This window comes from Alnus glutinosa, chromosome 9 (assembly GCF_958979055.1).
Source record: "Alnus glutinosa chromosome 9, dhAlnGlut1.1, whole genome shotgun sequence".
NCBI classification, from domain to species: domain Eukaryota; kingdom Viridiplantae; phylum Streptophyta; class Magnoliopsida; order Fagales; family Betulaceae; genus Alnus; species Alnus glutinosa.
This window is the reverse complement of record NC_084894.1, coordinates 12927964-12940517: the sequence shown is the minus strand read 5'-3', so window position 1 is coordinate 12940517 and position 12554 is coordinate 12927964. Positions and strand designations below refer to the sequence as shown.

The 12554-nt window shown below is 38.8% G+C and overlaps 1 long non-coding RNA gene across 2 annotated transcripts; it reads left to right on the top strand.

The window, feature by feature from the left end:
* The first annotated feature begins 8628 nt into the window (after positions 1–8628).
* LOC133877013 (uncharacterized) lies at positions 8629–12045 on the top strand. 2 transcript variants are annotated; one of them, XR_009901638.1, is made up of 3 exons: positions 8629–9013; positions 10417–10488; positions 11782–12045. It is a non-coding gene; the product is annotated as an uncharacterized LOC133877013 (long non-coding RNA). The 2 variants fall into 2 exon arrangements; XR_009901637.1 differs by lacking the exon at positions 10417–10488.
* Positions 12046–12554: the final 509 nt, after the last annotated feature.

Genomic DNA, 12554 nt, shown 5'->3' with positions numbered 1-12554 from the left:
ATAAAAATCCATGCTTCACTTGCACCCTATAGCATGCAAATATCCCACAAAAGAAATAAACCAATTTTTTTTTTTTTAAATAAAAATAAACTAACAAAGAAAAACAAACAATAAAATAAGGTAAAACAGAAACAAAATATTAACAAAATAAACTAAAAACAAACTATTTTTTTTTTTTTTTGCTTTCGGTTTCTGCTGCTGTCTTCAGACTTTCGCTCGATCGACTATAGGGTCGATCGAGCGAATATTAACTCGATCGATCGATTTTAGATCGATCGAATTTTTGCTCGATTGATCGACTTTACAGGGCACTCAGAAAATGCAGCAGCTGCAGAAACAGAACCGGAAAAACAACAATTTTTCTATATTTTTGTTTTTTTGAACATAAAACAGAAACAAAACTGAAATTATATGAAACAAAAATCTACCTCAACTAGTAGAAAAATAAAATCAATTCAAACAAAAATCAATTTCCACAAACAAAACAATTCCCCGGCAACGACGCCAAAAACTTGTTGTGCAAATTATAATACTCGCAAGTGCACGAATCGTTTGCAATATAGCGTTATACAAGTGCAAGGTCGATCCCACAGGGAATTGTGTTGCAAAAATTAATCTCTATTCAAACTAATCCTATTTTAACCTAGTTCCAAATTTAGGGGTTTTTGATAAAAGAAAACATAAGCAAAATTAATGAAAATAAAGGGGTCTAGGGTTTTAGAATCCACACTCACCAAATCACAACAACCTAATCTCATACTCATCACACATATTTTGAGGTTTTTATATGCAAATCTTAGGTATGTTCTACTTTTGCTTCAAAAATAGTTTAAATCATTCAATGAATCCATTCTTCCACAAATCACAAAAGATTTCTAGTTTCAACTAAATCATCAAATGTATCCATAGAATGAAACACAATGAATATCCAACATACATGAAAACCCAAGCCATCAACTTAATGAAACTATATCAAATCATCACTTGTATCTGGAAATCACAAGAGATATCCAAAAATAATCTCAAAAACCGAAATAGAACAATGAGAAATCAAGCCCATAAACTTAAATAGCATAAACAAGCATGAAACTCACTATTCACTGGTAAGGTTTCATCCTCAACCCTAGATGAAAGTATTAACTAGACATGAACAAAGAAAGCATAAATAAACTACAAGAATGCATTAAAAATGAATAAACTTACAAAAGATTGAAGTTCTAGGTCAAAATCGACCCAAAAACCCTAAGAGACAGTGAAATCGGCCCCTAGGGCACTCCTAAGCGGCCTCTTCCGCGGCTCCTTTCTCTAAAAATGAGAAAAGAATGGTATTTATAGAGTTAGCTAGGGTTTCTGAAATTCCAGCTCGGCATAAATTCGATCGATTGAACTTGAGATTCGATCGATCGACTTCACAGCAATTCCAAATCTCCAGCTTTTATGCATTTTCACTTGAAAATAACCATTTTTCTCTTTATGTCCTGCAAAAACGTAAAATCACCAAAACTAAACAAAACATCAGAAAGTAATAAAGCTAAAGGTTTAACTGACGTAAATTAAGGGGTCCAAATATACACTTTTTGGCACTCATCAGCAGGGCAACACCGTCCGGACGCGGCTCTTAAACAGGAAAGATTTTCAACAAAATTTTCTGAATTTTGGTTGCACAATTGTCCGTCAGGACGGCCTATGACCACCGTCCGGATAGCACCCAGTTTTATCAAGCCAGACACTCATTTGAACTGTCAGCCTATAAATAAAGGCCCCTAGGCTTGAGAGCTGTAAGAATTCGGTATTGAATTCCATTAGTGCTTAGAGAGCTATATTGTGAGGTTATTGAGCTGAATTGATCTCTCTGAAGCCGTTGATGTGTGTGTTGTTGCTGCACTTAATCTAAAGTCTATCTTAGGAGTTGGCCCTAAGGTAAAGGATTCCATTGAAGACTCTTTTAGGTAGGAGACCTGGTTGGGAGGCGTTCGTGTTGGGTTACACGTTAGAGGCAAGGTACGACCACTGCATAGGGGTATGTGAGTCTTACTACTTTGTATCTAGTCTTGTTTTCTGAATAGTGGATATCCTGGGTTTGGCTGCCCCGGAGTGGTTTTTCTCATATTGAGTTTTCCACTTCGTTAACAAAATTCTTATGTTATTTAATTTCCGCATTATTTTATTAACACATTGTGCACACACACACTTGCTTTATATTAGAAGTCAATTTCAATTTTTCATTTGGTATCAGAGCTTGGTACACTTTGTTAAGATTAACTTCTTGAGTGTTATTTTTGACTTCTATCTGTTAAAATGTCTCAAACTCTTAATACTGTTCCTGCCTTTGACGGTACGAACTACAACTATTGGAAGGCACGTATGCGGTTCTTTTTAAAATCTATTGACTATTGGAGTATTGTTGAAACTGGTTGGACTAAACCAGCGGATACAGCACTCGAACTAGTGCCTCAGAAGAACGCACGACTTTCAAATGATAAAGCCCTCCATGCTCTATGTCAAGCACTTTCACCGTCTGAATTTGCAAAAATTTCAAACTGTGAATCTATTAAAGAAGCATGGCAAATCTTGAAAACAACATATGAGAGCACTAAACTTGTAAAATCTGCCAAACTTCAAATGTTGATTTCAAGATTTGAAGAAATTAAGATGTTGGAAGAAGAAACATTTGGAGAGTTTTACTCCAAGATGAGTGACCTGAGAAACTCCATGGTGAGTCTTGGGAAGCCTGTCTCGGATGTAAAACTCATCCAAAAGATTCTAAGATCTTTGCCTGAACGGTTCAGGATCAATGTGACTACTATTGAAGAGAGCAAAGATCTTGAAGAAATGAAGATTGAAGAGTTGGTGGGATCTCTTCAAACTTATGAGCTGTTTCTGCCCCCGGTCAAGAAGCTAAAGACCTTCGCCCTGAAAGCTTCCAAGAAAAAGGTAAGAGCCTCATCTGAAGATGACTCTGAGGAAGAAGAACAAGCTGTGGCTATGTTGGCCAAAAATTTCAGAAGACTAATGAGAGATGACCGATTCAAGAAGAAGTTTTCTGAAAAGATGATGAAAGCTCCCAGAGAAGCTGAACCTGAGAAAGAAGAAAAGAACAATCCTAGAGGTCCAAGATTTTTTGAATACTCAGGATTTGGGCATATACGAGCTGATTGTGGGAACCTCAAGAATGGCAAAGGGAAGGCTTACAATGTGACTCTTAGTGATGAGTCAGAAGAAGAAGCTCTTGAGTCTAAAAAATTTCTAGGCTTGGTGGCTCCACTTGTTGAAAAGGAGGATTCTTATTACTCGGAGCATAGTGATAATGGGGAAGAACTCAAGGAGGCATACAAAACTCTCTATGTAGAGTATGAAAGCTGAGGGAAGGATGTAAGCAGCACCTTCATGATATGAACAGTTTGCAGACTGAGAAGAGTTCATTGCTGCTCAGAATACAAGAGCTTGAGGAAAAGCTACTAGAGATGCAGCTTCAGTTAGAAAGAGTCACTGATGAAAAACTGACTCGCATGCTGTCTATTCAGGAGAGCCCAACCGATAAGACTGGTCTCGGGTATGTAGCTCCTCCCACTGACACTCCCTCTACTTCCAAGACTGTATTTGTGAAACCTGCAGTCCCAGAACCTCCCCCCATTGCTGAAGATAAAGGGAAGGACAAGATTAATGATGATGCTCCAGGCACTCAGAAGCCTCATTCCATCAGAAGATCTCCTATATGCCATCACTGCGGTCTGAGTGGGCATGTTCGACCCCAGTGCTCCCTTCTTAAAGTACAGAAGGCGAAAGACAAGAAAGAAGTGTCCAAACAAGCTAATCATGGCACTAGACCTTTGACCCAGCATCAGACTCCATGGTATCAGGCACCTTACCAAGCTCCATGGAGGCAAGCACCAAGGCATCAAGCTCCTCAATATCAAGCCCCTTGGTCTCATGCACCTTGGCTCCAGGTATCTCAGCAACAGCGACCTCAGCAGCGATTTATACCTACCAATCACAGTGGCAAAACCAAGATCAAATCCAAGCACTTTAAAAGGTCAAAGAAGGTGGAAGAGGATCAATACCACAGTGAGCCACCTATTTGGATGCAAAGCATGATGGAGTGGATGGGTCAGAAGATGAAGTCCTGCCAGCAACCACCCACTGGAAGGCAGGCTTGGGCCAAGAAGAAGAATAACATTCACCCCATGAGGGGGAATGGACGCACCTAGCAGGAGAAGGTGTTCATGCCTAGGATTTGGTTCCTAATCCTAAGGCATCAGGTTTGATTGCTTGACTTTGACTTGTTATATTTGTTATGCGATCTAGGAACCAGTTTTGTTTTACCCCCTATTTATCTTGAGAGAACACTGCAGGTACTTGTTGGGGAAGACAAAAAAAGCAGGTTGAGCGACTGTTTTTCTGTATTGGCATCATCGAGCTTTCATAGGTTTGATCTTGCCTTGCATATGATGTTATTTCCATATTGTATTTTTTTTTAAAAAAAAATGGGGAGAGAAATTACAGGAAATTTTTTTTTCCTTGGCATATCAGATATTGCACGTGTTTTCACCTGATATCTCAATTCTTTATGCATTAATCTACTTTGCTTAGATATGATTGAGAGTTTATAACTATATCTGCCAAATGTTTTTCTGAATATGCAAAAGTTGGATAGCTTCTTTCCTTATGCGATGAAAATGTACACTATCCAAGACTCCCCTAAAGTTACATCTTTCCTTCTCTGACTTTTTGTTTCTAGAAATTTTGGATAAGAGAAGAGGTTTGTGATAAGATGGACAAATCGACCAAATGCTAGTTGAACCTAGAACCTAAAAACTCTAGCATTTTCTCTAGGTTGCAGCATCAAAAGAATTAAGCAGTTTCTATTATGAATTCTGCTCTATATATGCATATTTTCTACTTATGTACTAAATTTGCAATATGCCTTTTCCTTCATGGTACAAGTCAAACAATTGGATGCTGCATTTTAGAGGGAGTGTATCAGATGAGGGTGGTTAGGCCCTAGTACTGAATAAGGTTTAACTTTTGACTAATCTTTCATTGATTTTCTCTCTTGTCTAGAAAATCTGGTTGCTTTTTGTCATATTAGTGAAAGTCATACCTTGTGGGAAAAGTCTTCACACACATACGCATTGCATGAGTTGAGTTGTCAATTTAAATTTTCTGTCTACAGGAAAATCTTTGTGCTGATTGAACTCTGAACTCTCTCTTATATCTCTGCTTGGTTTTGAGATGCTATTTGATTGTTTTATCAGTTGATTATACATGCGTGTTTTGAAGCTGACCTTAGGAAAAATAATTTTTGCAAATTTTTCCTCAGTTTTTGTCTTTTCAGTGTGAAGCGTCCGGACGGCCTCTTCTTGCGTCCGGACGGGCATGGCTCAGTTGTTCGGACGGTCCTATTACACATTCGGACGCGCGCGACCTGTCCGCACGTTTATGAGGCAACGCACGTCTGGACGGGGACCCCACAACCTCTACAAAACATGGCCGCCGCATTTTCTCCCTACCCCACAAAATCTCTCCTTTGGCTTCTAGCGAGCGATTTCTCGCGAGTTTTTGCATTTTCTCGCTCTCTTTTGTCATTTTCTGCAAATCTCTCACATCCCAAGTATTCTTCTAACCTTACTCTTTTCAGTTTAGTTGAAACTGTTAGAATTTTGATTATTTTGGGAATGTTGTTGAGAGTATATCTGCTGTGTGGGATTATCTGTTTCGATATTATTGTGGACTATATTGTGATATTTTCTGTCTGAAGTTTTTGGAACAGTCCCTTTTACTGCTGTTATAATGCCTGTTAGCTTGTAATTGGCCACATTCTGTTGGACAAAATCATTTCCTTGTAATGATGTTCTTTAACAGGGATTCCGCTATTCAAAAGTGTTTCCAGAAGATTCTGCACAGTTTGCAAGTCAGAAAATTTGGTTCTATGCCTAGGATTTGGTTCCTAATCCTAAGGCATCAGGTTTGATTGCTTGACTTTGACTTGTTATTGTTAGTATTTTGGTCTCATTCTGTGTTTGGACAAAATCACTTATGTGTAAAGATGCTGTAAACAGGGATTCCACTTGTCAGAGCATTTTCATAAGACTCTGCACTGTGAAAAAGATAGAAGATTTCAGACTCCCTGTCAGCCATCTGGACGACGTGTCATCCCGTCTGGACATCCATCTGTCTATTGTTCCATCCGTTTGGACGATGTGTTCATCCCCACCGGACGGCTAATAAATAAGGTAAGAATCGCAATTCAAATATCACCGTCCGGACGTCAGTCAGCCTTGGTCCGGACTCGCGTGCAACTAATATGGAAATTGCCGATTCGACTTCAACCGTCCGGACGCCTGCCCTTCATGGTCCGGACGCGTGCATAACTGATATGGAAATTGCATGTTGAAGTTGAGCCGTCCGGACGCTCATCCCCCATGGTCTGGACGGGCAAAGCCTTATATGGAAATTACTTGCAGCGGACGTGCGACCGTCCGAACGTCAGTGTCTCACCATTCGGACGCGGATCTTAAACAGGAAAGATTTTCAGCGAAATTTTCAGAAAATCCTGTTGCACAGTTGTCCGCTCGGACGGCTCAGGTTCACCGTCCTGACGGCGTCCGTACATATTACAACAGTCGCCCATTCTGCACCTTAGCCTATAAATAGAGGCCCCTGGGCATTGAGAACTAAAAGAATTCGGTATTGAATTCCACAAGAGCTCAGAAAAGTTCAAGATCCCTCTGAAGCCGTCACAAGTGTGCTGCGCTACATCTGAAGTCTATCTTAGGGGTTGGCCTTAAGTTAAAGGATTCCATTGAAGACCCCTTCAGGTAGGAGACCTGGTTGGGAAGCGTTCGTGTTGGGTTACACGTCAGAGAGCAAGGTACAACCACTGCATCGGGTTAATGTGAGTGTTACTATCTTGTATCTAGCTTCGTCTTCTGAATAGTGGAATTCCTGGGTTTGGCTGCCCCGGAGTGGTTTTTCTCTTGATTGAGTTTCTACTTCGTCAACAAAAATGTGTCTTTTATTTTTCACTGTGCTTAATTTTTGTTGACACTTGTGCACACACTTTACTTTTAGAAGTCTATTTCGATTTTCAGTTATATTTGTTATGCAATCTAGGAACTAGTTTTGTTTTGCCCCCTATTTCTCTTGAGAGGACATTGCAGGTATTTGTTGGGGAAGACAGAAAAAGCAGGTCGAGCGACTGTTTTTCTGTATTGGCATCATCGAGCTTTTATAGGTTTGATCTTGCCTTGCATATGATGTTATTTCCATATTGTATTTTTTTTTAAAAAAAAAAAAAATGGTGAGAGAAATTACAGGAAATTTTTTTTTCCTTGGCATATCAGATATTGCATGTGTTTTCACCTGATATCTCAATTCTTTATGCATTAATCTACTTTGCTTAGATATGATTGAGAGTTTATGACTATATCTGCCGAATGTTTTTCTGTATATGCAAAAGTTGGATAGCTTCTTTCCTCATGCGATGAAAATGTACACTATCCAAGACTCCCCTAAAGGTACATTTTTCCTTGTCTGGCTTTTTGTTTCTAGAAATTCTGGATAAGAGAAGAGGTTTTTGATAAGATGGCCAAATTGACCAAATGCTAGTTGAACCTAGAACCTAAAAATTCTAACACTCTCTCTAGGTTGCAGCATCAAAAGAATCAAGCAGTATCTTTTCAGTTTTCTGTGCTATATGCTTACTCTCAGTGCTTCTGTGCTGAAATAAGCCTTCTCCTTTATGGTGCAAGTAAAATTTTACCTTGTCCTTCATGGTACAAGTAAAACAATTGGGTGCTGCATCTTAGGGGGAGTGTATCAGATGAGGGTGGCTAGGCCCTAGTAAGTTATAAGGTTTGACTTTTGACTAATCTTTCACTAATTTTCTCTCTTGTCTAGAAAATCTGGTTGCTTTTTGTCAATTCAGTGAAAGTCATACCTTGTCGGAAAAGTCTTCACATACACACACACACACACACACATTGCATGAGTTGAGTTGTCTATTTAAATTTTTAGTCTATAGGAAAATCTTTGTGCTGATTTAAATCTAAACTCTTTCTTATATCTCTGCTTAGTTTTGAGATGCTATTTGATTGTGTTATCAGTGGATGATACATGTGTGTTCTGCAGCTGACTTTAGGAAAATTAATTTCTGCAAATTTTTCCTCAGTTTTCTGCATTTTCAGTGTGAAGCGTCCAGACGGCCTCTCTTTGCGTCCGGACGGGTGTAAAGACCAATAAAATAAATAGGCCATTTATCGATTAATAAATTGTATTTATTAAATAAAATGAGTTTTAGATAAAATAATAGAATAACAATAACAATAATAACGGGTCCTAATGGAATAAATAAATAATTGTGTGGGTAGAGTGTAGTTAAATTAAATGTGGGGTTATATTTTAATTGTTAAAAGAGATGGTTTTAATATAGTGGGGGGTCCTGCAGCGATTTATTAAAGTTGGGGGCTTTTAAAAGTATAGGGAATCTCCACTTGCCACGTGTTAGCACAAGGTTGGCTAAGAGGAGATAACATTATCTCCTCCCAACCACCCAAAATTTGACATGTGTCCCACTTCTCTTTCTTCTTTTTCTTTCTTTTCTTTTTCTCTCTCTCTTCCCCTCACGCACGCACGCCTCTCTTTTTCTTCTTCCTTTTCTTTTTCTCTCTTCCTTCTCCTTTCTCCTTCCTCTACGTCGCACAGCCCTTCGTCACCATGAAACCCAGCCGACGCCCTCTCCATTTCTTTCTTTCTTCCTTCTCACTTCTCCCTTTCCCTTCCTTTCTTTCCCTTTTCCTTCCTCCATTTCTCCCCTGTCACTCGCACCGTGACACACTGAGAGACAGAGATCAAGTGAGAGTTCGTGAGGGAGATGGAGAGGCTGTGATGCAGAGAACCGTGAGTGTGGAAGCGGATCCTTGGCCGTGGGAGTTACGATTTTGGAGCTGGGTGGTCGGGCCACCGTTGTGGCGTGGAGGCAGCATCTAAGGCAGTGAGTTTCGGCCCTGTTCCGGTGAAAACCATCTTTTCATTCTCTTTGATTTTTGCTTGAATTCTCCTTTGATTTTGTTGAGAAGAAAGCCATATGGGTCTCGAAATTTTAGGGGTTTTTCTTGGCATGAACCTAATGGGTCCTTTGTAAGGTTAGTCAAACGGGTCTTTGAGTATAAAATTTTAGGGATCGATGAAATTCTAGTTTGATAATTCATGGGGTTGGTTTATGATGGATTTTGGAAGTGTTAGTGAGGATTTGGGTTTTTGATGTGGGTGGACCAAATACGTATTGGTCATTATGAAATGGGTTTCGGTTTTTGGTAATATTTTCTTGAGTTTTGTGGATGGATCCCGGTTGATATTACTCAAAATGGTGGGTTTCCTATTAGGGTTGCAAAATCTGGTTTTGGTTTGTTGATTTACACTTTTATGTTGATTTTTGGATTTGATTTAGTTTATGTTTTAGTTGTTGAAATTCTGATTAGCTTTGGTGTTAACCATATGAAGTTTGAGTATATATTGAAGGGCTGATTTTGGGATCTTTTGCTATTGTGGCTTGATGTTGGAAATTGTGGGTTTTGCTTGAGATGAAAATATAGGGTTTCAAGGGGATTTTGAGGTGTTGACCGAATGGTAATGTTCTCTTGGGGTTACGGTCTTAGTGATGTTATAAATGTGTTTTTATGATTCTAATATGGGTTGTGGATTTGTAAATTTGATGTGGATTTTCTATTTAGAAATATTGGTCTATGGTTGGTTTATTAGAGAAGAGTTCGAAGAGAAATTGGGGTTATGTTGTATTGGAAGGCCGTAGTGGTTGGTTGTCATAAATGATTGGATTCTTTGTTATGGCCTATTTGGATGTTTGGTTACGAGATGAAGTTTTAGATTGTACTCTTTAAGAAAGTAGGATATTAGATGAGCCTCATGATATAGGTCTAATAGGATCATTGGATGGTGATGGAGGTTTTAGTTGAAGAATGAGGAATAAAATATGGTAAACAAGTAATTAAATAACCAATGGATTCACCCTTGTATTGCAAGGTGCTTAAGAGTATCATCAGGTTAAGGATTAAGCTTATTAAGCATGATTTATATATGTATATGTATTTATATGAATACATAAACATGTATATGATTCCAATATATAATGCTAAGTTAGTAATTTAAGCCAATAGGCTATAAAAAGGATTAGCTATGATTATGTGACTTAATAATAAAAAGTAGGCAAATAATAGTAAATGCATCTTCTAATTAATAAGCAAGATATAATAAGAATCAAGAACCAATGGTAAACCTAATGATAGCCGAGGTACCTAGTTAGCTTTAGAAGCGGGTTATGCGACCTGTGAGCACACGAGTAGTGCATGTGTCATAAAGTATAGGTTGAATAACAAAGTCTAACGTTATAAGTATTTGCAGGGTCGTGTCATAATTGGAGACGTCAATGGGTTCTTCAATGTTGAGTTCGAATTATGAGTCCAATGCAGCCAGGTGAGTATTCTACTCACTGAGGGATCTTAGGAATTTAGATATATGAATTGCTGCATTTAGTTTAATTTGATGTTAACTCTATAGTGATGATTTGGTATATGTAATTATGAATTATATTGTGAAAAATAAAATATGTTGATGGATTGATATTGAAGATATGCATGAAAATATATATGAATGAGTTTGTGAGATATATTGGATTGTGAATTATATGGATAAATGGATGTTGATGAATCTTGGTTGTATTTATGATCATGGGATTTGTTGATAAAATTATATGTGAATGAGTTATGATATATTTGGATTGAGAATTGTGATGATAAATAGATGTTGAAATTAGAATGTATTGATGGTTATGGAGTTGTTGGTAAAAATATATGTGAATGAGTTATGATATATTTGGATTGAGAATTGTGATGATAAATGGATGTTGAAATTGGAATGTATTGATGGTTATGGAATTGTTGATAAAAATAAATGTGATTGTGTTGAGGAATGCGATATGTGTTAAAAGAAAGATGTTTGGGAATACACGTGATTATATATATATAGTGTGGATGCTTTGGTATTATGATAACCTGGTAGTTGATAAATGGTAAGTCCAGTGAAGTAGTTTTTGGCACAGTGGTAGGCCATAGGGTAGTAGCTATTGGCTGAGATGAGTGGTAGGCCAGAGGGTAGCAACTCTTGGCTGAGATGGGTGGTAGGTCAGAGGGTAGCAGCTCTTGGCTGAGATGTGTGGTAACCTAGCATTGAAGTGCTAGTTCACATGAGATGTGTGCCCTGTTGGTCGAAGCTTTAGGGGCAGTGTTGACGGTAAGCCTAGCATTGAAGTGCTAGCACTAGTGAGATATGTGGTAAGACTAGCATTGAAGTGCTAGCTCACGTGAGATGTGTGCCCTGCGGGTCGTAGCTTTACGGGCGGTGTTGATGGTAAGCCTAGCATTGAAGTGCTAGCACACGTGAGATGTGTGCCCTGTGGGTCGTAACTTTACGGGCGGTGTTGACGGTAAGCCTAGCATTGAAGTGCTAGCACTGGTGTGATGTGTGGAATATTGTTAGTAGAATCCGTAATAATATGTGTGTGATGAATGGTGTGACTTGTACTTAATGATGCGTTGTGTGGACTTATTGAGTTGAGAATAATATTGTTGAATCTTGTATGTATGTATGTTTGCGTGCATTGTTTACTCCGTAGTGAGTCTTATACTATTGAGGTGGTAAACTTATACTTTCACCTGTACGGATGTGGTTAACCCTACAACCATACATACTTTGACGCTTTAACTGCAGGTTCAATGGATCTAATGAATGATGTCGTAGCATAGTACTTGGAATGTTACGACTAAAGCCCGACGTGACAGTTATAATGGTTGGACCATGTGTTGTCCGCCTTTTGGTAGACTTTGTTTATGGCTCGTGTCGCCTGTGACACTTGTATTTATGAGCCAGTCTTTTAGTATGTATTTAATAGCTATGTAGAAGCTTTAAACAGATAGACATATTAATGGCTCTTTTGTTGTAATTAACTGTTGTTTATAGATGTACCTTCCGCTATGTTGATAATGTTAGTATATGTTATCTGCTGCGTAGATGTAACTATGATTGTCAGGTACATGTTATGGAATGTGTACCGTATGTTGGTTGAGCGACATGTAGTTGTGCCACTATGATGACTCATTATATGTTTTCAAAAAAAAAAAAAATGGGTCGTCACAACGGGTGTCGCTCAGACGGCCGGACGGTACTCCTATACGTCCGGACGCGCGCGGCTCTGACAGCCAGACGGTAGGATTAGATGTCCGGACGCGTACGACCTGTCTGCATGTTTCCGAGGCAACACGTGTCCGGATGATGTTAATAAGCCGTTCGGACAGGGACCCCACAGGCTCTATAAATCCCCTAGCAGCCACATTTTCACCTTACCCCACAAAAAATCTCTCTTTTGGCTTCTAGTGAGTGATTTCTCGCGAGTTTTTGTCATTATCTTGCCTTTTCTTGTCTTTTTGTGCATTACTCTCTCATTCCAAGTATTTTTCTAGCCTTTTTTTCTTTTCAATTTCTTT